Source organism: Somniosus microcephalus, chromosome 5 (genome assembly GCF_052327205.1).
Source record: "Somniosus microcephalus isolate GS21.2 chromosome 5, FLI_Smic_1.0, whole genome shotgun sequence".
NCBI lineage: Eukaryota > Metazoa > Chordata > Chondrichthyes > Squaliformes > Somniosidae > Somniosus > Somniosus microcephalus.
The window spans coordinates 94554818-94580271 of NC_140991.1; the positions used below are offsets into that span (position 1 = coordinate 94554818).

Sequence of the window (25454 nt, forward strand, 5' to 3'; positions counted from 1 at the left end):
CCCCAAAAATGAGGGGGAACATTGGTTATTACCTTATTGAGTTGTTTTCGCAATGCAATGGCTTTTTGTTTTGGAAAATAATTTCACTATTTTGCTGCAAAACAGTAGAAATCATTTGTCAAACCATCGTTTCTGTGTGACTCCCTCACTAGTAATTATTGAGAAGAACTTATGCTGATGTGTAAATAAATACTCTTCTTACTTCACTCATGTGTTCTCAGTCTGTATATTACCATCTGATCAACCATCAAGTAGTAAGGAACAAAGATTTGTTACTATTGTTGCTGTGTGAAGCTTTCATATAATTTCTTACACTTATACCAATTTATGGATGTTGTTGAACTCAGAAAACTGTACAATTCTTAGATTCTGAGCATAAATAATTGTAAATAACAAGTCATTCTAATTGTTTCACAGTGGGACTTGTGAAATAAAATGTTTCCTCCTTTGTCATCTCTGAGTTTAAGCTTTTGAAGCACTTTAAACAGCCCATATCAATGGTAACAAACTTCAAAACACAACAGCGTAACCCTGGAGCTGGTGTTAGCACTCTCGACAGTTTCTTGTTCAGCCTTCAGACCTCTTGGCATCACAGTCTTTTTCTGCTGCCATGTGCCAGACATCAGCTCAGAGAGTGATGTCACTTAAGGGAACCTACTCAGTTTGAATACAGTACAAATGTGTCAGTCCTTCCGCACTAAGCTTGATCAGACCTGATTCACCAGACTGGGGTTTCAGATTGTACTGATGTTTCTGACTTTATTCTCTAGCTAACTGAAGGGGTATTAGTTGGCTGGGAAACAAATTTAAAACCTGTCAATGTGTAGGTTCGAGGTGAAGTACATTGCTTTATCTTGCTGGTTAAGAATGATATTTTAAGGAAATGGCTGACATTCAACAATCCAGTTGACAGTTTCACAGCGTAAATTCTTTAGAGAAAGCTGACTGTTATTTGCTCATTTTAACTTTTGCTTCACACAATCAGACTAATTACTGTATAACAACAACAACAACAATAACTATTTATATAGCACTTTTAACGTAGTAAAACGTCCCAAGGTGCTTCACAGGAGTGTAATCAAACAAAATTTGACACCGAACCACATAAGGAGATATTAGGGCAGATGGTAGGTTTTAAGAAGCGTCTTAAATGACGAAAGAGAGGTAGAGAGGCGGAAAGATTTAGGGAGGGAATTCAAGCTTAGGGCCTAGGCAGCTGAAGGCACGGCTGCCAATGGAGGAGCGATTCAAATTGGGAATGCTCAAGTGGCCAGAATTGGAGAAGTGCAAATTTCTCAGAGGGTTGTAGGACCAGAGGAGATTACAGAGATAGGGAGAGGTGAGGCCATGGAAGGATTTGAAAACAATTTTAAAATCGATACGTTGCTAACCGGGAGCTAATGTAGGTCAAAGAGCACAGTAAGTTTGGACAGCAGAGTTTTGGATGACCTCAAGTTTATGGAGGGTAGAACGTGGGAGGCCAGCCAGGAGTGTGTTGGAATTGTCTAGTCTAGAGGTAACAAAGGCATGGATGAGGGTTTCAGCAGCAGATGAGCTGAGGCAGGAGTCGAGCGCAGTTCCGGAAATGGAAATAGGCAGTCTTAGTGATGACACTGATATGTGGCCGGAAGTTCATTTCGGAGTCAATTATGACACCAAGATTGCGAACAGTCTGGTTCAGCCTCAGACAGTTGCCAGGGAGAGGGATGGAGTCGGAGGCTAGGGAACAGTTTGTGGCGGGGACTGAAGACAATGGCTTCAGTCTTCTCAACATTTAGTTGGAGGAAATATTGGTAATAAGGTGTACCTTCTTTAATAGGGAGACATCTTGTCAGCAAGATATTTGCTGTATCCCTACACTCATTGAGCACAAAATCTGTACCAAGGGAGAGCTGCACTATCGGCGATGCCGTCTTTTGGATGTGACATTAAACTGAGGCCCCGTCTGCCCTCTCGTGTGGATGTAAAGATCCAACGGCACTATTTCGAAGAAGAGCAGGAGAGCTCTCCCCGGTGTCCTGGCCAATATTTATCCCTCAACCAGCAGAAACCGGGGAGGGGAACAGTTAAAATGAAGCAGGGCACTTGCTCACTCCATTCCTGCCCCAATTTGGCCGACTGCCAGTGAGATCCTTCTTTAAATAAGCTGATTGGGCTCCAATGAGGTCATCGGGGCCTGACTGCTATTTTTACATGAGGCCTAAAAGGTGGTTCCCGTAAAAAAAAAATCCCATCATTTCCCAAACCTGCTGAGGGCCAGAGGTGGCACAGTAAGGCAAGCTTCCTAAATTTATTTTCAGGTTTCTTGTGGCCATGAGGAACACTCCTGCTCTTCCGGGCCCGGGAAAGAAGCCTTAGGCCTCCCCAGCCCCGCGATCCCTGACCGTGAATCCCCCGCTCGACCCGTCTGATATACTTCGCATGTGTCGAGGGCCGTTCGCTTGATTCCCCGGAAACAGCCTCCAAGCCGCCCAATTTTAACGGCTGGGCAGCCGCTTCCCATTAACTTCCTGGCTTTTATGGTTGGGAACTCGGCAAGCTGTATGTTAATGAGGCTCAGCCATTAAAATCGTCCGTGCCTTCCTGCTACCACTGTCAGACGAGCCGGTCACTCGCTATTGTGACTCAACACTGCAGGACAATACCTTAAAGTATGCTGGATCAGCTTCCCGAGTCACTTTAATGACTGAAAACATCGCATAACATCAGATTCAGACCCTTGCACAGCCTTCCCGTCAGAAAACTAAACAGTTGCCATTTGAGATGCAAGTGCCGAGCAAGTATTTTGAAGCAGTACAATCCATAAATAAGCCAATTTACCATCATAGACATAAAGATAGTTTTTGAAAACCACTAACAAAGTTATTATATTGCAAAAAAACAATTATTATTCATGACGTCTTTTCATTGTTACAGCAGTGACTAACGCAGACTAGACCACAGAAGGAGTCTGCAAACCTGACGCTTTCTGTAATGAATTTAGAAATAGGTAATAAAGAGACAGCACTGCCATTTGAACACCAGCCAGACTTCATTTTCTTGCGGAAGCATGAGCCATTGAATTTCTACATACACAAGACCCTCCAAATTGAATCAGACTAGAACACTGATTTCTGTCAATGCAGCTTTTACTGTTTTAAATGATGGCACTGGGTTACTGTTGGGGCACAGCTATCTATTGATTGCAACTGTGCAACTGATTTTAATAGAAATATCATATATTTGAAGACCATGAGATTAAAAACTTGGCTTTGCTGATTTTTCAGTTTCAATACCCACTCTTCTATTATTTTCATGTATAATATTCTCTAGCGATGCACACATCTATGGGTAAGAGTGTTTCCAATTCATTCCACAACAACATCAATCGATGAGGAAGAATTACAGCAGTTGGTGGAGGACAGACAGCATCGCAACTCTGACACAGCTACAGTCACATGGGAGAGATTTATTCAGTTGCAGAGTGCCATTGGTGTGATTAGTATCTTCAGGGCTATCTGCAGAGGAGCTCCTAACAATGAGGGAATAATTGCAGAACATGGGTCTCTCTCAAATGCTATGACTGGTACCATAAAAACCTAGAATATTCAGTCACACAAGTCTATTTCTGCTTTACAGCCAATGAAGTACTTTTTGAAGTGTAGTCAACGTTGTAATGTAGGAAATGCGGCAGCCAATTTGCGCACAGCAAGCTCCCACAAACAGCAATGTGATAATGACCAGAATGTTTTAGCGATGTTGGTTGAAGGATAAATATTGGCCAGGACACCAGGGATAATGCCCCTGCTCTTCTTTGAAATAGTGCCATGGGATCTTTTACGTCCACCTGAGAGAGCAGATGGGGCCTCGGTTTAACGTCTCATCTGAAAAACGGCACCTCTGACAGTGCAGCACACCCTCAGTACTGCACTGGAGTGTCAGCCTAGATTTTTGTGCTCAAGTCTCTGAAGTGGGACTTATACCTACAACCTGCTGACTCAGAGGCAAGGGTGCTGCCAACTGAGCCACAGCTGACACTGTGAAGGGTTATTTGGAAAGACAGACTTGAAGATTATTTGGAAAGAGCTTTGACAACATTGCAGGTGTCCTCCAGACTGCTCTCAGGCAGATTGCATGTCATCCACTGTGGTTCCTAACACCAGAAAACTCAGATGAATCAAGTTCCTCTAAAGGTGACTGTACGTTCTCCCATTCCAGCTTGGCTTCTCAAAGGATTGAGGAAGTACCTGAGAGTGGGCAAGTGTTGGCAGCTACTGTGTTGTCCAAATGTGCTGTCAGTTGCTGTATGAACACTACATGACCCTGCAGCTAGGAATTCTAGGCCCGTACCATTCCAACAGGGCCACACCATCTAACATCAACCATCCAGCGCAATTGTGCCTCCCCCCCACCCCGCCCATCCCGCTCAGGAAACCCTTCGTCACAGCCTTAGATTGAGAAGTAGGACACCAAAGTATAGGTATGTAATAGCAAAATACTGCGGATGCTGGAAATCTGAAATAACAACAGAAAATGCTGGAAATACTCAGCAGGCCAGGCAGCATCTGTGGAGAGAGAAACAGAGTTAACGTTTCAGTTCTGGGACCCTTCATCAGAACTGGAAAAAGCTGGAGATGTAACAGATATTAAGCAGGTGCAGAGACAAGGGTGGGGGGGGGGGGTTAGGAGGGGAGGAAGGAATAGAAAGAACACCCTGTGCTTTTGTAAGAGGCAGGAAAGATAAAATGTTGCAAATGGGAATGGCAAAAATCATATTGCATGAAAAATGGGGGCAGAGATAATTATCTGAAATTGTTAAACTGAACGTCGAGTCCGGCAGGCTGCAAAGTGCCCAATCGAAAGATGAGGTGCTGTTCCTATACTGTATTCGCTGCTCACGATGCGGTCTCCTCTACATTGGGGAGACCAAACGCAGATTGGGTGACCGCTTTGCGGAACACCTCCGTTCAGTCCGTACAGGTGACCCTGAGCTTCCGGTCGCCTGTCACTTTAATTCACTGCTTCACTCCCACTCTGATCTCTCTGACCTCGGGCTATTGCATTGCTGCAATGAAGCTCAACGTAAGCTCGAGGAACAGCACCTCATCTTTCGATTGGGCACTTTGCAGCCTGCTGGACTCAACGTTGAGTTCAACAATTTCAGATAATTATCCCTGCCCCCATTTTTCATGCAGTATGATTTTTGCCATTCCCATTTGCAACATTTTATCTTTCCTGCCTCTTACAAAAGCACAGGGTATTCTTTCTATTCCTTCCTCCCCTCCTAACCGCACCCCCCTGTCTCTGCACCTGCTTAATATCTGTTACATCTCCAGCTTTTTCCAGTTCTGATGAAGGGTCCCAGACCTGAAACGTTAACTCTGTTTCTCTCTCCACGGATGCTGCCTGGCCTGCTGAGTGTTTCCAGCATTTTCTGTTGCTACACCAAAGTATAGGGTTTCGAGCACATTTGCAATATTAATGGCATTTATAAATGTGGATCTTTTTATTTCTCTTTTATATACACAGTATTTGTTACATAGAATTTACAGCACAGAAACAGGCCGTCAGGCCTAACCGGTCTCTGCCGGTGTTTATGCTCCACACGAGCCTCCTTCCACCCTACTCCATCTAATGCTGTCAGCATATCCTCATATTTCTTTCTCCCTTATGTACTTATCTAACTTTCCCCTTAAATCGATCTATGTTGCATCTTGTTGAGTAAGGTTGTGGAAAGGTGATGAATGGTGTATGTTCTTGGAGGCAACAATGTTCAGGAGCTCTTTGGGAAGACAATGCAGATCAGTGATAGGAAGGGTCCAGTGTTGAAAGTAGTTCTTAGCCAATGAATTCTGCACCAATATCCCTGCCTGCATTGTTATGGAGTGGTTCCTCTTCTTGTACTTACATTCGTTAGGATTGACAGGTGAAACCCTGATGGCTTCCATTGGTTACATCTATAATGCAGACCAGGCTGTTTTCCCTGCCATGTGTCCATTTTATAATTGGCGACTTGTCTTGCTCGAACTCATGAAGTTCAGTGTGGCACTTGACCTAAATAATTTACATATTTCAATAACCCGGGGGGCATAGATTTAAAATAATTGGTAGAAGGATGAGAAGGGAGTTGAGGAGAACATTTTTCACCCAGAGAGCGGTGGGGGTCTGAAACTCACTGCCTGAAAGGGTGGTAGAGGCAGAAACCCCCATCACATTTAAAAAGTGCTTGGTGTGCATTTGAAATGCCATAACCTACAAGACTATGGACCAAGAGCTGGAAAGTGGGATTAGGCTGGATAGTTCTTTTCTGGTCAGCACAGACACGATGGGCCAAATGGCCTCCTTCTGTGCCGTAAATTTCTATGATATGCAAATATAATTTTTGACCCATTGTTCAGCCCAAAATCGCTCATTGGAAAATTAAGAGTGCTGCAACTTGGGCCTGCAAGTTAGCGGGCTCGATTTTCCTCTCTCTACCCTTCACCTGTAAGGTTCTGCACCACCAACAGAGCCTCAGAAAACCAGGGCTCCAGAAAGGGCGGAGGAGCTGGAGGGAGGGGACGTTTAGTTTGGGGCAGAGTGGGGCGGTGGCAAGATTGGAGGTGAGCATGAAAAAATGTATTTAATGGAAGGTAATAACATCTTCACACTCATTGACATGGAACAGATTGTTACTTAGCTCCGTCAGCTGAAGTATCGAAAAGGGGATCCGAATCAGTTGCTGACTCAGCATGGGCACAGGGATATAGTTGCGAGGTTGAAAAGGATGCAAAATCATCACCTTGTATTCTGAAACAAGCCTTGTATAAATGGACTGAATGTGCATTTCTCATTCTTTGTCCTTACAATGAATTCAGAAATATATGATTTAATATTCAGTGACATGCTGTGACATGGAATAGCTGCTCACTTATCCTGGCTGTAGAAATATCACTTTTCCAATGCAACAGGTCTGAGTTCAATAATGTTAGATCAGTACTCCAGAGTTTTTTTTGCTCAATTGTCCTCAAGTTCAGGGAGGAATGTTTCTCTTTTTGAAAGTGCTATATGTAATTATGCATTTGGCAGATTAGGTAAATTAGAGAAAATCCATGAAAGTACAAATTGTACACGGCCCACTGGAAGAAGGGCTTCAATGGGATAAATGTCTATTTCTTGTTCCACACTTTCTTACATTCTATGTTCTTTTCATTGTTTCAGTAATCAGCCATTTCGCTTCATATTTGATATCCTACATACTGTCTTCATTTTATTTACTATTAGCACCTTTCATTTTAAGAATTATAGTATAACTTCAGCCCTAAACCAGCAAAAATATATTACTATTGCAGAACAAAAGATTTCGAACATTACTCAAAATCATGGTTTCTTATCATATATTCACTGATAAATTTTAATGGGCATTTTGTAGCAGTTATGATTTTGTTTGAATTATAGAGTAACCCGTCATAATTTCTATTTACAGAAAACTATAATTTTGTAAGTGATAAAATCTCATAAAGCAGGAAAAATTCTGCCATTAGCAACTGAAACATTTTAAACCTTAAGGTTATGACAAATACTGGCACCAAATTTCTGCATAATAAAATATAGATTATGCTTAACGAATTTCCAGTAATGACAATACATTTGTTAACCCTTACATCTGACCTTAAAGATGTGAGACTTAAGGATAGCATTGAAGGCCAGTGTCAGGGAGAAACACATTAATGTAACAATAAATAAGATATTAAAAAAGACTCAAATAAAAGTGAGTACTGTACTTACCACATTGACATTGAAAGCATAGAGAAGATCAAAAGGAAGCGCAGCTACTAAATCGATGATAAACCATGTTGTTACATAATGAATACAAATAGATCGAGCTTCAAATATAACTTGACCAGACTTGCTGACATATGTTGTTCGAAAATTCAAAACAATATCTGTTTGACATAAAGCAGTTAAAACAGTTAGGAAATGTATTGTAGATTATTTTATTAGGCTTACATGAAAATGCAATACAATTATATGTGGATTTTCTGACTGTCTTTGTAAACAAAATTATTTATTGGAAATTCCACAGAAATAAAATTTAAGAAACAATTATTTATTTGAAGTGGATTACCACCTCTATTAAAATGTGTTAACCATTTGTATGCACGGTGTAATCTCAAGGTTATCAGGTGCATGAATAAGTAGGCTGTATCTATGGAAGTAACACTGCAAAGCTTGAAAACCCAACTGCAGTGTACAAGTTTTATGGCTTGAGGGAGGAGTGTCATAAACTAGCCATCACAGGAGAGGCAATGTGACTTAACTCCACAGCAAGGTGCTAGCAACTCGCACATTTCATTATTTGACCTGCTAAATTCTATAGTAGCTCTGTCGTAGATAAGAAACTATAAATTACAGATATAACGATGTGTATAATGTTGTCTGGGATCTTTCAATCTATTTGTGTGGTCTTTTGCTAATGACTGCACTAAAGGTAAAAACAGTCGACTTTTAATGGATATTCAGAATTTTTGGCCAATTTTTTTCACTCATTACTGTTTTATAAATATTATTAACTACGTTATTTTAGATGGTGTGTCTCATGTGTGTCTAGTCATGACAATAATCTTTAAATTCCATAATTTGCAAATATAAATTCCCTGAAAATAGCCTTTGAAAATTATGTTACGGTCTGTTTTGTATAATAGGAATTTATTGTTGAAACATTTTTTTCTAAGACTTTGATATTATCTTGGACCACTGTACACGCCACAGAAACAAAGTTCACTTTATAAGGTAGCCAACACTAAAGGTTGTAATGGGTTCTAATATCAGGGTGCACGTTAAAAATGTAAGACTAAAACAAAAGCAAAATACTGTTGATGCTGGAAAAAATTCATCTTTCTACTACGCACTTTATAACCTGCTGGCCTTAACATTGAATTTAACAACTTTAGATCATAACCATTGCTCCAATTTTCTCTTGGACAGCAGGTGGAGGATGGCTGCACCAGAGCCATTGGGAGTGGAGGAGGTGTGAGATGGTATATGGGGTGGGGATCTCCGATCAGCCAGCAGGATGGTCCACACCACTGGAATCTTTTTTCCTTTTTTCCACTACATTCCTGAGTGACGGGAACCTTCTCCGCTTTGCCTGATTTTCCATGCTCCCTTCTTCCTCTGCTATTCTGCTGCACCATTTACGCCTCCTCTGGACCCATCTTTTGTTTCTGTACTTGGCCAATTTTCACCTATTACCTTACACCATCATCCCTTTTATCATTTAATCACTCCTGCCTTCCAATCCACTCTATCACAGACCTTTTCCCTTTTGTTCTTTCTCTGCCCCCATTTTTCATTGATTCTGTATTTGCTTAAAAGCTGTTCATCCCTGACATCTTCCTATTCTAATGAAAGCTCATCGACCTGTAACGATAACTCTGTTTCTCTCATATAGATGCTGCCTGGCCTGCTGAGTGTTTACAGCATTTTCTGCTTTTGTTTTAAAAATTTAAGAATTTAGAAGTAAGAAGGGAAGTGAGTCAGGCAGAACTGGTTTACAGAAAGGGTAAGAGACTTATGGACTAAGTTACCAAGAAAGGCCACTGAATAGTGCAAATAGGTTTGAGACAACAAGACGTGCTTCAGGAAAGAGAAACGATTAAGGGATATTAAAAGGCAAGAAATGGGTGGAGAAAAATGGAAAGCTTGTTAGGCAAAAGAGCTTTTACTATTGTATATAACAGCAGAGTTCATGGGACCTGAGTCTCAAAACTAATACGACAGCTAGCAACGTTACCATGGAATATATTTTACCCTAATTTATTCTGTGTCTGCACTTGTAGCTTGTTACCTCATCTGCCACCAACGTGCATCAGAAAATATTGGGTGCATTGCTCATGATTTTCTGATGCATGTTGGTGGTGGGCAAGGTAACACTCGGAAAATTTACCCCTTAACGCACAAACCTGTTTTAGTGAAAATATCAGAACACTTTAGTGGATAATTGCATGTGACAGTAGTAGAAATTTAATAGGAACCAAGATCAATCACTGACTCTACTTTGACTTGCTTCATGAATTAGCGGAGACATTAGAATATTGTAATAGTATACTAATGGGGATAGAGTTTCCACTTTCGACGCAATCGGCAATCTGGGCGCAAAGTGTGCTCAAAATTGAGCTAGTTTTCCGAAATGAAGTTATCGTTCAAGTTTCCGCTCAAACTCATTTACATAATCAAAAGTGTAAAATGAACCAGTGCCATCCGGCAACGTTTTAGAACGTAATTATTTATTTTTTCCCCTTGTATTAAAAATATTCCTTGATGCAGTTAAGAGTGGTAACCTGGTGCGGTTTTATTAATACAGCTGAAAATGGGTTTAATACAAAAAATAAGCATTTTTAATCAGTGTTCCCATCCACCACCTGTAAGTAACCCGATTTTGAATAACTGAAAATGACTTAAGGAAAAAAACTAAACCGAACCATTTATTAGTTTCATTGGTGTACAGTAGTCAGCTTCTTAGTAAATTAAATATTTTTTAGTATTCAAAAACTTTCAATAAATGCCTATTAGTGCCCCGATGCCTAAAAAAAGCAGCTTAATTTTGAGAGCCTCCTCAAAGGGCTGCAAACAGACGCAATTAGCGGAAGCTTGCGATGGTGATTAATTCCGCCTGGGGGTGTGGCCAGTTTTGTGGGCGGGGCCAGCTTCCAATGTAATTTAAACCAGTGCAACAGATCGTGGAAACTCGATTTGGGCTGGACGTAACTTGCACTTGAAATTCCTCGATCGTTGCTCTAGTTTGGCCGATTTCAGGCGAATTGCGCTGGAAAAACCAGGGCAATCTAGTGGAAACTCCACCCCAGTATATTTAAATTAAACCTCCTGATGCCCTCAACATGCTGTACAACTAGCTAACAGCAAGGGATTAATTTTAACAGGCAGTTCTAGGTTAGTCTGGTCAGTTCTAGTGGATAAAAACGCCAAAACTAGCTTAGATCTGAAGCTAATCGTACAAAAGTAGCAAAAAAGTAATTAACAAGTGATGATAGAGCGATGTGAAGTGAAGAAGTGTCATGTGTGAGGCTGCATGAGATGATGCAGTATTTGAACAAAAGTTTCTAAAATATGATTTTTATTCATTTGGATTATTACGGTTAAGGCAACACACAGAGATGATACCAAGGATCGTAGCTCCTTTATTTATTCACACAATGAAATTAAAGCTCCCCTGTTAAGGCCTATATTGGCTTAAAACATTACCCAATGATATTAATTAGGTGAGAACAATGAATATCAAAGTCTACTGCTTCTTCAGAGCATAGGTAAGGATTCAATAAAGTTCCCTGAGGTAATCTAATTGGCATCACACATTAATCGGATATTAAAAAATACCAAATGGTTCTTCGGTGTACAAGGTTAGAGCTTTGTAACCGACAGCTCTGATATTCACTGAGTGATTTACACACATGGAACAGCTACAAACTGCAGAACCATTTCTGAGACTCAGGCCCATGTTTTCATATAAGCACTTAATAATTGTTAATTATTCACTATTTTCCTAAAAGCATTTTATATAAATATTCTTTGAAGCCATCAAGAGATGATTCAGTTGTATTTTTATATTACATCACTTAATCCTAATTCAGCTAACAAATATTCCCCAATTTGTTTTTTTTAAATTTTGCTTTCACTGTAATTAGTCCGCCACCAAATTTCATTCCTGACAGCAGCACATTTTGCGCCGGGTCGAAATTACACTGCATCCAGTAAACATTTTGAATGGTGTGAGTCTACCTGCATCAGGTAGTCTCTCCTCTCATTTAGTTAGATTGATAACCTGACTGTAATCTTGAGGTGCTGCACACTCGAAACCTGTATTGACCTGAAAGGAGGAAATATAACTGAAGGCAAGCACATTATATAATGAACTATCTGTTTAAATATTTGACCAGCCTTTTACACAGAGTATTTAGTTAAAACAAATATTCAATGCCCAAACTAATTTTTTTTAAACAATATTTGTTCAAGTAGCTGGATCATCAGTTGATCCTGAATGTGCTTGCCATTAATTATCTTCATCAAGTTCAGTAACGTTTTGTTTATACGCAGGAGCTATTTATTGCATCACATCCTCATACAGGCAGAGGCATAAGCATTGCAAAGATGTGTGTGTGTATCTATCTATCTATCTATCTATCTGTATGCAGTTCTAGGTTGGTTTAGCACATTCATGGGAGGCATAACCAAGCAATCTGAAATCAACAAGGGACTGGATACACTTTGAAAATTCAGCAAGATTTCTGCCATCTGTTATCTTTGAATAAAATTCCCTAGGTATATAATTTCTTGCAGTGATTGTGCTACAATCATTAAACCATCCATGTGTAGTATAATAGGTGAATAACATAAGGGCCTCTGTCAGCAAAACAAAAGTTAACCCCAAACTGAAAACTGCAATTTTGAAGTTTATATTGTAAAAATAAGCAGATACCTGGGTGTGATTTCAAGGCTACAATTTAATCTTACAGCTCAGAAGATAGTTTTAATTGACTCGCGCTTTGGTCTCCCAGTTTGTGATCAGACCACTGGCTTGTATTGACTCTCAGGAGTCAGTATTTTTCACTTAACATGCGTATGGTATCCTTTACCATGGCTAAAAAATCAGGGTCATTTCAGAGTGAACTCCACAGGCCAATGGGTAGTATTTGTAATCAAAAATGGGAAAATCTGTGCATTTGTAATGAAATTAATTGAGTTCATATTCTAATAGCAGAATTTGAAAAACTGCTTGTATAATCAGAGAGATTCAGTACACTATTATATTGTGATAGTCTTAATATTAATTGATCCTGTTTGGATTGGTTATGGTTAGCCATAGTTGCTTCCTTCATTCAGAGATGGACAATACATGAATAACTGCTGACTGCGAGCTAAATTAGAGATCAACAAGAGGGTTGTCTGCTTACCTATGATGAACAGGATTTCCACTGCAATGTCACTAACTGTTGTGCTTCTTGCTGAAGGCAAGTTTTCATCAATTCCAATAAAACAAACATTATATGGTACAGTCACAGCAACATAAAACGTTGCCAATAATATTAGCCAGTCCCACAACGCTTTAGAAGTGCTGTAATGCAAAAGGATGAATTTTGATTTTTTTGCATCTGCAACCTTGTACTCTGGTAGTGCTGGCTTGTTTCTAAAAACATTCTGTAGAGGAATAAGATAATTCAATATAAATTTCAGAGTGTACACTTAGCATACTGCAATATATTATTAATTGAATGATAACTATTTCTATGTCCACTACACAAAAATAACGTAATCAATTATCAACTCATGGTGTACGAAGTATAACATAAAAATAATTTCCATTATTTTCTCACAGCAAACACTGCACTGGCTAATTCCCCCAACTCTGACAGAAAGAAACATAACTGTCACATCAACAAGCAATAAGTAATATTATGTACAGTTGTAATAGGGAATAGGTGACATTGTGAGTTTGGACATTATGAAAATCCTCGGCCCTTCAGGCACACGCCTGCCATAACTCCAGCATGAAATAGGCTGGGACCCAGATATGCTGGGAAAGGTGGGGAGGGGGAGTGGGGTTGTTGGGGTTGGGCAGAAATCCCCTGGAACTGATCTACTCAGCTGGACTTCCCAGCCTGTGCACCGGAGATGTGTTCGTAATGATGTGGACACACACTGCCCGTATGCAAATTAAGTGACCTCCCACTCACCTTGCTTACTTCAGCAGGGTCAACAGCGAAGATTTTCAATCCCCCCATAGAGGTAATTTTCTGACTTCACGCTCCTGGTGGCAAGTCTCAACCTTGCATTCAAAATTAGAGCATGCTTGCACATGATTTATAATCAGAAAACTGTGCACAGTGCATGTCTGAATTTCTGACATGTGCTCCTGGTAGGCAAACTTCCTGCTCAGAGTAGGAAGTCAGAAGTAGGAACCCTTTATACTTTCACCTTGGGTCTTCTGTTTGTCCTCAGCCCAGGCTGATGAGTTTCCTCTCTCTGATAAGAATCCCATGTGAAATGGAATTTGAAACTGAATAGGAGTCTGACTTGGTGTTTAGGCCATTGCATTCCACTTCCTAGTGGGTATATATCATCTAAAATTTGGCACTGAATTTGCAGCCTCAGAGGGTTTTCCTGATGGTTGGTGTGGAAACTTTGAATGTCACATTGGCGCAGCAGAGGGTTTTTTTCTGAGATTTGTGTTAAAACACGTTGGGGTAGGATATCTCCCGATCATCCGCCGTAACTTCAGCGTAAGGATAGCAGAAACCCCAGAGAAACAACATAAATGGCCATTTCCGCCATTTCTCCAGGATTTCTGCCAATCTTCTGCCAAAGTTACAGTGGGAGATCAGGGAAAACCCCCATGGAAATTCTACCTCATTTCTGGAAAAGTGTAACGTGAGCTTTATCACTATATGGCTCTGCTACATATGCTTGCTGCTGGCACTGGAAACTACAGTTTGATTTCCTGACATTGCAATAACACCCCCTAATAAAAAAGAACACGTTTCAAATCAACATCATTTTGTATTTAGTTAAGTTTATTTGAAATTAAAATGAGTATATAATGATTGAAAATGAGCTTTCATACCTTTTGATTGGTAAAGAATTAGCCTCATGGCAAAGCCTTTAAAGGATGAGAAACATTAAAAAAAAGGGAAGACATCAAGTGATAACTAAATCTGAGCACAGGGCTCACTCCTCCCTTATACAGCCAGTCAGCTTGCAGAGGTTTTAAGAGAGTAGGCAATAGTTTTCTAGTTCTCCTCTCTGAGCTGAATTTTAATGGGGGCAGCAGGGGGTGGGGGGGGAGGGGGCACCACCGAGTTGGTTGGGAAATCCGGGAGAACGGGTTTCCTGCAGGCCCTGCCGACTTTAACAGCAAGGCCTGACTTGCATGGGAAGCCCCTGTTTCCCGCCCGCAGCCAGCCAGATTGAGAGGCTGGCTGGCTGCAGGTGGGGAGGCCTGTGGCGCTAGGCTGCTCAGAGAAGGGAGGGAGGGATCGCGTGGGGGCCGGGGTTGGCTGGAGCAGCAGCGGGGGGAGTCTGACCAGGATCACGGCCCGGCAGGAACACGGGGTGGGGGGTTGTTCTGCCAAAGATCATGGGCTGGAGGAGCGTGGGGGTGGGGGGGCTGTTCTGCCGAAGATAGCAGGCCGGAGGGGATGGGGGTGTGGGGGTTTGCTGAAGATCGGGGGCCAGGAGGAGCAAGGGGAGGGTTTTGCTCAGGATCGTGGGCCAGGAGGAGCACAGTGGGGGGGGGAATGCTCTGCCGAAGATCAGGGCAATGGGCCACGGGGTGGCCGGAGGTGCAGCGGGGAGGCCTCGTGGAGACATCGGAGGCCTGGGGGGGGGGGGGCGGGATTGGTGACCTGTGGGGGGGAATCGGAGGCCTCATTGGGGGGAGGGTCTCCGATCACAGGGGATGGGTTAGGCAGGGACCCTGGATCCAGGAGATAGGCGTAAAGGCAGTTACCTCCTGGATCCAGCAGTCCTCGCATTGCTGTAGCTGCTGGGTTTTACAACATGTGTAAAACCCAACCAGCTACAGTTAAACACAAAATGGAGGTTAGAGAAGAGGCTTCCAGCCTCATTATAACATTTAAATAGACCGCCCGGCACCTGGGAGTGGGCTGGCTGCCCGCCCTGTCCCGCCTCCGTTAAAGTGGGAGGGTTGGAGGTGGGTTCAGATCGGGATTCACATTTTTAACACTTTAACTACCCCCACGCTCACAACCCACCTGTTTCTTTAAGTTAAAATTCCCCCCATTGTCTTTAGAAAGCAAACCATATTCAGCAATAATGGTTACCAGCTAAGGCCCTGGGTCTGTCGCACTGAGAATGTGTATCAGTGTTTGGTAGTGACATGTAGTATATTGATTAAAAAAACAAGAATGTAAACGTTGTGTTGCATCAACTTCTAGTGCACGTCAGGAGCACCGATCATAAAATTGTGCAACCTTGGCCTTCAATTGGGTTACCGTAGTGCAGTGGTTATGGTGCCAGACTCGTACTCTAGAAGCCTGGACTAATAATCTACCGAACAGGAGCTCAAATCCCATCATCGCAGTTTGAGAATTTGAATTCAGTTTAAAAAAATCTGTAGATAAAATGCTGGTATCAGTAAAGGTGACCATGCTGCTGTCGGATTATTATAAAAACCCCAAGTGGTTCATGAATGTCTGGCCTATATGTGACTCCAGTTCCACACCAACGTGCTGGACTCTGCTGCCCTCCAGAGTGGCCTAGCAAGCCACTCACTTGTATCAAACCAGTACAGCATTGTGGGAGCATCTTCACCATACAGAGAGCAGTGGTTCAAAAGAAAGACCACCACCACTTTATCAGAGCAAGTAGGAATGGCCAATGAATGCCGGCCTTGCCAGCGATGCCCACATCCCAAGAATGAGTTTTTTAAAAAATCCTAGCAATTTACTTTAATGGATGGTGACTGAATCGTGGACTGGGAGTGCACAATTTTAAGATATGTGCTTGTGACGTGTGCCAGGTGCAGAGCATAACAATTTTCGCCTATTATACTAGTCACTTCAAATTATACAGTTACCATTCTGGTAAACGCACTATAATTGGTATTGGGTGACATTGTTGGATCTCTAGTATGCTGCACCGTGCAAAATTAGGATCAGAATTCTCCACACATGACTCTTGATTTAAGCTCTGCCCTAGCGGGAATGCGCCAATCAGATAGTACATATCTTGGTTCTACATGGGGTCTGGGTATGTATATCATTTAGAACAAACTGGGTACCCACCCCCAGCTGAATGTCACTTTGTTCACCTTCGCCACTGCGAAGCAGAGTCAACAAGTACTTCCCTAATTTTCATTCTAATCGGTCACAGGCATTACAAATAAGGTAGAGTTGAGAAACTTTTGTCCATTTACACCAATTTTCAGCAAGTTAGCCTCATCCTGCAAACGTCATAATTTCTTGCCACAAGTTCATTGAATTTGCAATGAAAACTACTGAAAAGTTGAACCTCGGAAGATGCAGCAGTGTCGTGATAGTTTGAATTGTTAGCCCCAGTGGACAGAAGGGCGATTGATCTTCTGAAAGCACTGGTATGCAATTTAAACAAAATTACTCTGCTGACCATTCTGTAAGTTGCTGTTGTATGTGGTAATGTCAAAGTCAGCAGAGCTGCAGTAAACCCCCTGAGGTAGTCTACGGAATAGTGACCCTACAAAAAAAAAATACTTGGATCAGCTCAAATCAGTAGAACTAATCTGCCAGTTCAATTTATAAGTCGGCAAGTCTGTATGTTCAAAATGAATTAAAGGCTTCTATTGGGATCCAGCTATTAATAGCTGAGCTAAACAAGTAGCTGCTGAGCAAACGGTTTGTTGAAAGCTCTCCGAGTCCTCAGGCACCATAATAACTTAGAAAATTTGACAATTCTGTCAAATGTATTGCCAGAATACAAGTTAAAATGTTATGGTTCTTCAACTTTGCAGTGATCAGCATCACTGATGGGCTCTTCACTGAAATTGTAGTACAGTATTGCATCAATATCAACGATATTACACACATGCTTGATTTAGCAGTGATAAAGTATATTTCAGGTTCGCCCAAATTCTTCATATACTTACATTATTAATCTTTAATTTGTTCTTTTCTCGCTTTTGTAGGTGGCCGGAGATGTGATAAAGTACAGCTCGACTTCGCCTACGAGCTGAACTGAAGTGTGTTCCTGCTTTCCCTCTTCCCTTGTATTTTTCTATTTATGAAATCAAATATTTCGTTGGTTGACTGAATTCATGTAAAACTTTCTTTAACTAGCTCCTAAAGTTTATCCTTGTGAAGGGTTAATTACAGTCCTAGCCCTTTTGGGCTATTCCAGATCAGGCGTATTCTCCAGACGTTCACTCTCAACTTAAGTTAGAGATAGCCGAATTCCATAAGACGCTTAAATGGGTCTAAAGGTTCAGGCTATCTCTCCCTAAAGGAAAGGAATGACTAAAGATGTTACCGTCCTCTGGATAGTACTTTTAATAAGTTGAACTAGACTGTAACCTTCCGGATATTATGAGGGTCCGGAATATCCCCCAGATTTCTGCAACTCCTTACAAAAGAGTGTACAGAATTTGTGGGTTCGCGAGTCTCTACAGATTCACTCTTTGAGACAATTCTAAAAATATATAGTTTTATTTAAGAGCCGACATTCAGTTAACATCTGTTGAATCAGTCGCAACATTAACAATTCAAAGTACAATTAGCTTACATTTCTTATTTCTTAGAGATCCTTATTCTCAAATCTTTACTTCATTATATTTCTTATTTCTTACTTATTTCTAAATCCAGAACATTTCTTAATTCTTATTTCTATATCCAGAACCTCCACCAAAAATCAATCACTTTGATATACCCGAGACTCATAGTTAAAAACTTACAGAGATGCCTCTGGAAAGTTGAGAAATGCCCTGCCCGTTCAGGGTGTTCTGACGTTCTGTTAAAAAGGTCTTATTTTTTATACCCTTTTGGCATTGGTTTCTTCTTTGATGTTCTCTGCTGATGTCAGCTAATTGTCTTTATTGATACCTCTGTTTGAATGCTTCCTTTGAATGCTTTCTATGTTACTATCAATTCAACTATTGCATGCATAATTATTTCTCTACTTTTTAGGTGTTCCAAAAACTATCATAAAAACAATGACAGCTATGGTTTCTGTTTGATGCCTTTCTTATCGAAGATTCTTAATATTGGCTTAACTGCTTTTTAGCTTGTGGAAAGACCGGCTCGCCAGTCTTGAACAACCCCCAGCGATGGAAATTTTACCTGATGAAAGCCTTCCCCCAGGAGCTAATTGCAACTGGGCAACCTGGAAGTGCCTTAACAGACTTAGGACCAGTGTAGGTTGCTCAAAGGTGTCACTAAGCAAATGGGGATATTCAACCAGCCCGACAACTTGTGAATGTGAAACTGAGGCACAGACTATGCAACATCTCCTGCAATGCCCATCGTTAGAGGAACCCTGCACTGTTGCAAATCTTGCCGAATTCAACAAGGCACAAAAATGTGTCCAGTTCTGGCTGGGCTATGTATAGACTGTCCGTGGACACGATAAGAAGAAGCAGACATTTTGACTCCATTCTGCTTCAAGTTTAATACAAACACAATGCAGTTGCTTGGTGTCATCTATTGAAGTTATATCTTCAAAGTCTTGTTGGTATGGTTTTTACTATATATGTAAATCAGAACCACTTTAACTGTGTGTTTATTTGTTTTCTAGCTATCTCAATTGGTTGCATATTTAATCGTGTTTCCTGTCATCCAAGTTTAACATAAAACTATTTGACCAGCAGGTTTCTTTACTTGATGTCATGTTTTCAAAGGCACATGCCTCTTTTAATGTTTGTATTTTTGTTTTATCGTGTCAGCTTGTAACACTTAAATTGGGTCTTCCCATTGTGTTCGTTGCAAACCGTAGACCTTTCGGACCCACCAATGGTTTGCTTCAATCGTTCATTGTTTTAGAATATTTAACTAATTCCCATTTCAAAGCTTGTTTACAACTTTGTTATCAACTGATCTTTTCTCAGAAGCCCGTATTTCCATTTACAGCCTGTCTGCTGAGACTTGTGTCTTTTAAACCCAGTATGTCTCTTATTAATAATATTAGAAATCTGTTCATAGTATCGTGTATTTCTCTGAATTATGGCTATTCCTTCACACTTGTGTGTGCATAGAAAAACAACTAGCGTGAAATAAAATAAAACACAAAGAAGCTTAATTAGCAGTCGATGCAAATTTTAAACATACAGGTTAATCTTTGGTTTCAATCGCCTCTAAAAGCCAATAATATGGGGGAATGTTTGTCAGGAAAAGTAATGGGCCCACAATTTGACACAGATCATCTAACCTCTTTCAAATTCTGCACAGGACATGTTAACCAGCTAAACCTTAACATCTCCTGTCAGAAAGACAATATGGGGTTCAAAGGGCTCTTCGTATTATAGCTAGTGCATGAACTAATTGTATATTAAGGGGTAGTAATTTTGTGATGTTAATGGAGCGAATTTTAACTTTTGCCTTTGTTCCTAAAATTGTGCTTATATGCAAGTCATGCAAATATGCAAGTCTGTTGTTAATACTTGTGAGCTGCTTAACAAGCCATTAACTATTAATGTGAAACATGCAAATTTACTCTGGCTTTAATTCATTCCAACATAATTCTAATTTTTTTAAAATTTAAAGCTGCTGTCAAACGCTAGAGGCAGCTGGCAGAGTTTGTGTCAGAATCAGGGCAGGACGCATTGCAAAAAGCAGGAGGATTGTCAGTGAACTCCACAAGATGGGTGTTACAGAAAGAACTTGCATTGATCTAACAACTTATCACATCCTAAGGACGTCCCAAAGCACTTTACAAATGACAAAATACTCTTGAAACGTGGTGACTGTTGTCATGTAGGCAACAAATCTGTCAGTACTTTGGAAAAGGAAGAGCTGCAACAGCAGGGGGCCATGGGGGGAGGGACAGGAGAGCGTTCTGGCAGGCAAATGTGCTGTCTGCTAAACATGTTCAGTAACAAGGGGCAATGGCCAGTAGATACCCTTGATTTTGGGGGGGGGAGTTGACAAGTGTGGTCCTCGGGATGGTGAAGGTCGGTAAACACACTTAGTGGGAAGGTCAGAAAAAGCAGTCATGGGATGGGTGGTTGGTAGACTGAGTGAGTGGAAAGGGGGGTTTTCATTAAAGACCATCGCAGGGGGAGACTGGTAAAGATGTTCGGTTGGATTAGGGGACTGGTAAAGACATTCAGTGGGGGTGGCCAGTAAGCATGCTCGGTGAAAAAAGGTGGGGAGGGTGGACCTGACCAGTAAGCATGCTCGGGATCAATTTTGGGGAAGCTGGTCAGTGTATACATTCAATGGGGAGGGGGAAGATAAACATAATGGGGTCGATTTTCGTGGAGCCATCAGGCGGGGTTTCAGGCATGTGGGGGGGGGGGAAATCCCGAATTCGGGGGTCCCGACACCATCCCGCCCAAAACCCCGCTCCACGCAACTTTCAGAGGCGGCGGGTACCCGCCCCGCACTGGGACCTGCCGGCCCCAGGCGGGAAGGGATTAGTGCCAATTAACTGCCTGTTAACAGGTAGTTAATGGGCAGTTTTTAGCCTAATCCCTATTTTGAGGGGTTTCGTGTGGGATTCCCGACGGCTCTGAACCACGTCAGGTTAGAGCAGGCGGGCCGTCGGGTTGAAGGGTCGCAATTTTGGCGCTCAGGTGAGTGATGGGTGCATGAGTGTAAAGGTAAGTGTGTTTGGTGTGTCTAAAGTGTGTAAAGAACTTTTACTTACCTGTACTTACCTTCACAGCCTTTCTTCCTGTAGCCGTCGGGAGCCCATCACTCAGCCGGCACTTAAAGCTGAACGGCTGCGATCTGTGAAAAGTGACAGCCTTCAGCTTTGAGTGCTGGTGAGTGTTCTAACTGAGTCTGTGCAGAAGGACTCATGTTAGAAGTCGGACTGTCAGTGTTTCACAGCTTCAAACAGCTGTGAAACACTGATATTTAATCTGTCAAGAACTCTTGACAGATGAAATTGCAGTCTGTGACGTCACCTGTTGCCGGGTGGCCCTTACTTGGCCTGCTGAACCCGCTGGGCAGGCTCAACAAGGTCAATCAAGGGAAAATCGCACGGATTGGCCGGACGTCGAAGTAGGCGGGTCTAAAACCCAAAAGTTGTAGTCCCGCCTCCTTCCCGACAGCTTCAGGAAAATCGACCCCAATCTGTGGGGAAAGGGTTGGCTGGCAGAAACACTCGGGGAGGAGGAGGAGGAGGAGGAGGAAAGAGGGAAATGGGGCAGACGACAGTTTGGGCCAGCAATGGCTCTCATTTGATGGTGTTAAATTGCCAAAATTGCAAGAACAATCCAGTTGTCTCTTTTTTTTAACATTTTAGAACATTAAGAACATAAAAATTTGGAGCTAGAGTAGGCCATATGGCCCCTCGAGCCTGCTCCGCCATTGAATAAGATCATGGCTGATCTTTGTCCTCAATTCCGCTTTCCCGCCCAATCCCCATATCCTTTGATTCCCCATCAGTCCAAAAATCTTTCTATCTCAGCCTTGAATATACTACTGAGTATTCACAGCCCTTTGGGGTAGAGAATTCCAAAGATTCACAACCACATGAGTGAAGAAATTCCTCCTCATCTCAGTCTTAAATGGCCGACCCCTTATCCTGAGACTATGCCCCCCGGAGTTCTAGACTCTCCAGCCAGGGGAAACAACCTCTCAGCATCTACCCTGTCAAACCCACTCAGAATCCATTTGAGTGCAGAAAGTGCTAAACGCCATCTTTATTGCAGAAAGGGGATGGGATTTTTTTTGCGGGGAGGGGGTATGTTTTAGCATCTTGAGTGGCATTGGACCTTTTATGCTCGTTCAGACGCCCTTGAAGAAATGACTGATTTGAGCAGGTTAAAAGGGTCCTGGAATTCTTTGTCAGCATTGGAGGGAGGGGCTGGTAAATGGATACCATAACTCACTCAAGGGATCCCATGACCTGCCCAGTGGGAGGGATGTGAAAAAGTTCCGATGACTTGCTCAGCTGTGTCGGGGTGGAATGGGGTGAAATAGTTCCGATAACTTGTTCAGCTGGGGTGTGTCTTTTGTTAGGAATTCTTTGGGTGCAATTTTTGATGAAAATTGGGGGGGCGGAATAAATCAGTTAACTTATTACTGGGGGTATACCCATTCCCAACTTTCAGGCAGACTGCAATCTAACAGCCATTGGTCCCACTGTAAACAGACAGGGGGTCTCGTAAATATGCATGAATCGTGGCCAACTGACATTGTCAGCACCTCCAACGCCATTTTCGTGTCAATCAGTGCTGCCATTGCTACTTCTTCAATCCGCCCATAAAGCGTGGACAGTATAGGTAGGGAGGCGGCCATTACAGTACCATTTAACTGGATCTTTCGCTGTAGTTAGAGGAATCTAGCGCTCATTTTTGTCTTAAATCTCTTAAAGGCTTCCATTATTTCATCTCCCTACTGCTGTGTGTGCTGATAAAATTTCACCCGGGTCTTGTTGCAAATATAACGGTGATAGATTTAATTGGTTTCCCCTGCACAGATTTCTTGCAATTGATAAGAACAATGAGTGTCAGGTGCATCCTCAACTGTCTCAATATGTTCAGTCCCTCTCTGCCAATTCTGGTAATCGGTACAGAATTCTGGCAATTTTTGGCTGTTTATTAAGATATGATGCAAGCTCATAGTTACCTCATATTCAAATGCTCCTGTAATTGCTTGCTAGATTGTCTGCCATTTCTAGTTTTGCTGAGATTGGTGTATTTGATAGAAATAATAAAAATGACAGCTGAAAAAGAGGCCATTTATCTCATCACACCTGTGCTGGTACGAGATGTTTAACTGGAGCTTTCCATTCTAATTCAATTATTTTACCTTTTCCCCATATCCTTTGATTAAAGAATAGGCTCAGAGATCTAAAGAGTGGTTGTATTTTTCATACTTAACATTGAAATTTTTAATTTAAAATGGCTTTACGCCTGATAAAACAAAGCAGATTTTGCAGAGCAGGTTACAGACAGAAGAGCAATTTGAGGTCATTCCATTCAACTATATACAGAGTAAATACAGTATCTGTCAACTTAACTGAAAAGTGCCTGGACTATAGGAAGCTAGCTTTTCAATACTCCGTATTAGTTTCTGTCCCATTCGAAAACATTCGGGTACAATGAATTACTTCCATTTCTGACACCATGCAGCATTTCTTATTGCATGCTAGTTGACAAATGAGAAAGACTTCTAAGTTAAGTAAATGTATTCTTTACATGAGACCATCTTAAGTCTACACTGCAGCTGTCAATCATACAAACATCTCGGTCACATGGACCAGTCAGAGAACTTCCTACATTTCATTACTGATTCAAAAATTCAATACTGATGCAGATATCGTGGCCCTTTTGAAGTTTGTAAGTCAACTGGTGCTTGCTACAAATATTCAGGATGTGCTTTGTCAAGTGCAAGTTCGGAAAGAATTAATCTAAAGGAACACCGATCACACCTTTGACACAACTTGACCTCTGGCCATCCTGCTGTGTGATAATTGCTCTCTTCCTTATTAAATTTCCAGATCGCTTTAATGTTGTAGCTGGTGCAGAGACAGAGATCAAACTCACGGGTAAGTTTTGTTACTGATTCTCCGTTTTCAAGCCACCCTATCATCTTCAGTTGTGTTTCGATAGAAAGCACATTCCTTTCTCTGTTTGTAGCAGAAGCCTTCTTGAGCTGGACAGAATTGATCTCAAAGTAAAAAATATAGAACTGCGCCACGTGATGCAACACACCACGGGGGAAAAGTTGAGTCACGCCCTCTTTGGGGCACTAACTACTTTTAGCACCCCGAAAAAATTAGCGCCCCCGTGGCCGAAATTCACCGGTAGCTCTCCAAGAGGGAAGCGGGGTGCTACTGGAAGCGCCTCGCCTCCCTCTTGGGACACTGCGAGTGAATATCGCGGTGCTATGTGCCACTGCGCCGCGCCCTGCAGCACGCCGCACCGCGGTACTGCAGGCCTTCCTACCCTTATTAAAGGGGAGGGGCCTAGCGCAGCGCGGCCCGGGGCCCAACTGGACCACCAGGGATCAGAGTGCCGGCAAAAGAGCCCGGCACTCAAGAGAAGTGCCGGGCTCACGGAGCACAGCCAGCCCTCCGCGGGGGGGCGGGTCAGGAAACCGGGGATGGCAGAGGGGGCAGATGCTGGCAGGTGGCCAGCAACAAAAGTGACCGCCTGGCACCTCCCCTTTAATTTGCGCCGCCCTGGCCGCAGGTAGGCCCCCCTGACCCTGTCAGACATAGCGTCCAGCGGTAAGTCAGGGGGCGCTACTGAAGATGGCGGCTGGGGCGTGAGCGGGACACTGCGCACGGTGATGATGTCATCGCCAGTGGTGCAGTGCCGTGGGGCGCTAACGGTTACCACCGCCGCTAACCTCCCGCTGAATATCATGGGAGATATTGGCGGCGCTGCGCCCAGGCGCTAGTTGCTTTGAGCCTCTTAGGGTGCTAACGGGAGGTGCAAAGCACCGAATTTTTAGGCCCACATCTGTGTTATGTGCCTCAACTGGAAGGGAAGGAATGTACATTTGTGAACCACACTGAACACGTGTGTAATTGAGCATGTGGTAAATTGACACCAAGGGACAAGCAATGCTTGTTTGTGTTCACATGAAAAAAGGCGAGAACCTTTTCTAAAAGTTCTAATTGTTAAATTTTAATTAATTACATTTTTATATGGGCAACACATCAGTTTTCATGGAGATAAAGGTTGCAGTATTTGTTGTACTATTGATGTTTTTTTTTGTGGTGTCAGTGCACGGATGAATATTCCTTCAGGTGGTGAGTTAGTCGTGCAGAAGCTTTAATGACTATAATGGATCACTGAGTGTTACTTTCATACATGA

General features: G+C 42.2%; 1 long non-coding RNA gene across 1 annotated transcript in view; it reads right to left on the reverse strand.

Annotated features, from left to right (window-relative positions):
• Positions 1-7749: 7749 nt before the first annotated feature.
• LOC147117216 (uncharacterized) overlaps positions 7750-25454 on the reverse strand; it is a 74029-nt gene continuing 56324 nt past the window's right edge. The window contains exons 2-4 of the long non-coding RNA XR_015078392.1: positions 17615-17742; positions 12930-13173; positions 7750-7904 (exon numbers count right to left, since the gene is read on the reverse strand). This is a non-coding gene — a long non-coding RNA (uncharacterized LOC147117216). The remainder of the gene's footprint in view (positions 7905-12929; positions 13174-17614; positions 17743-25454) is intronic.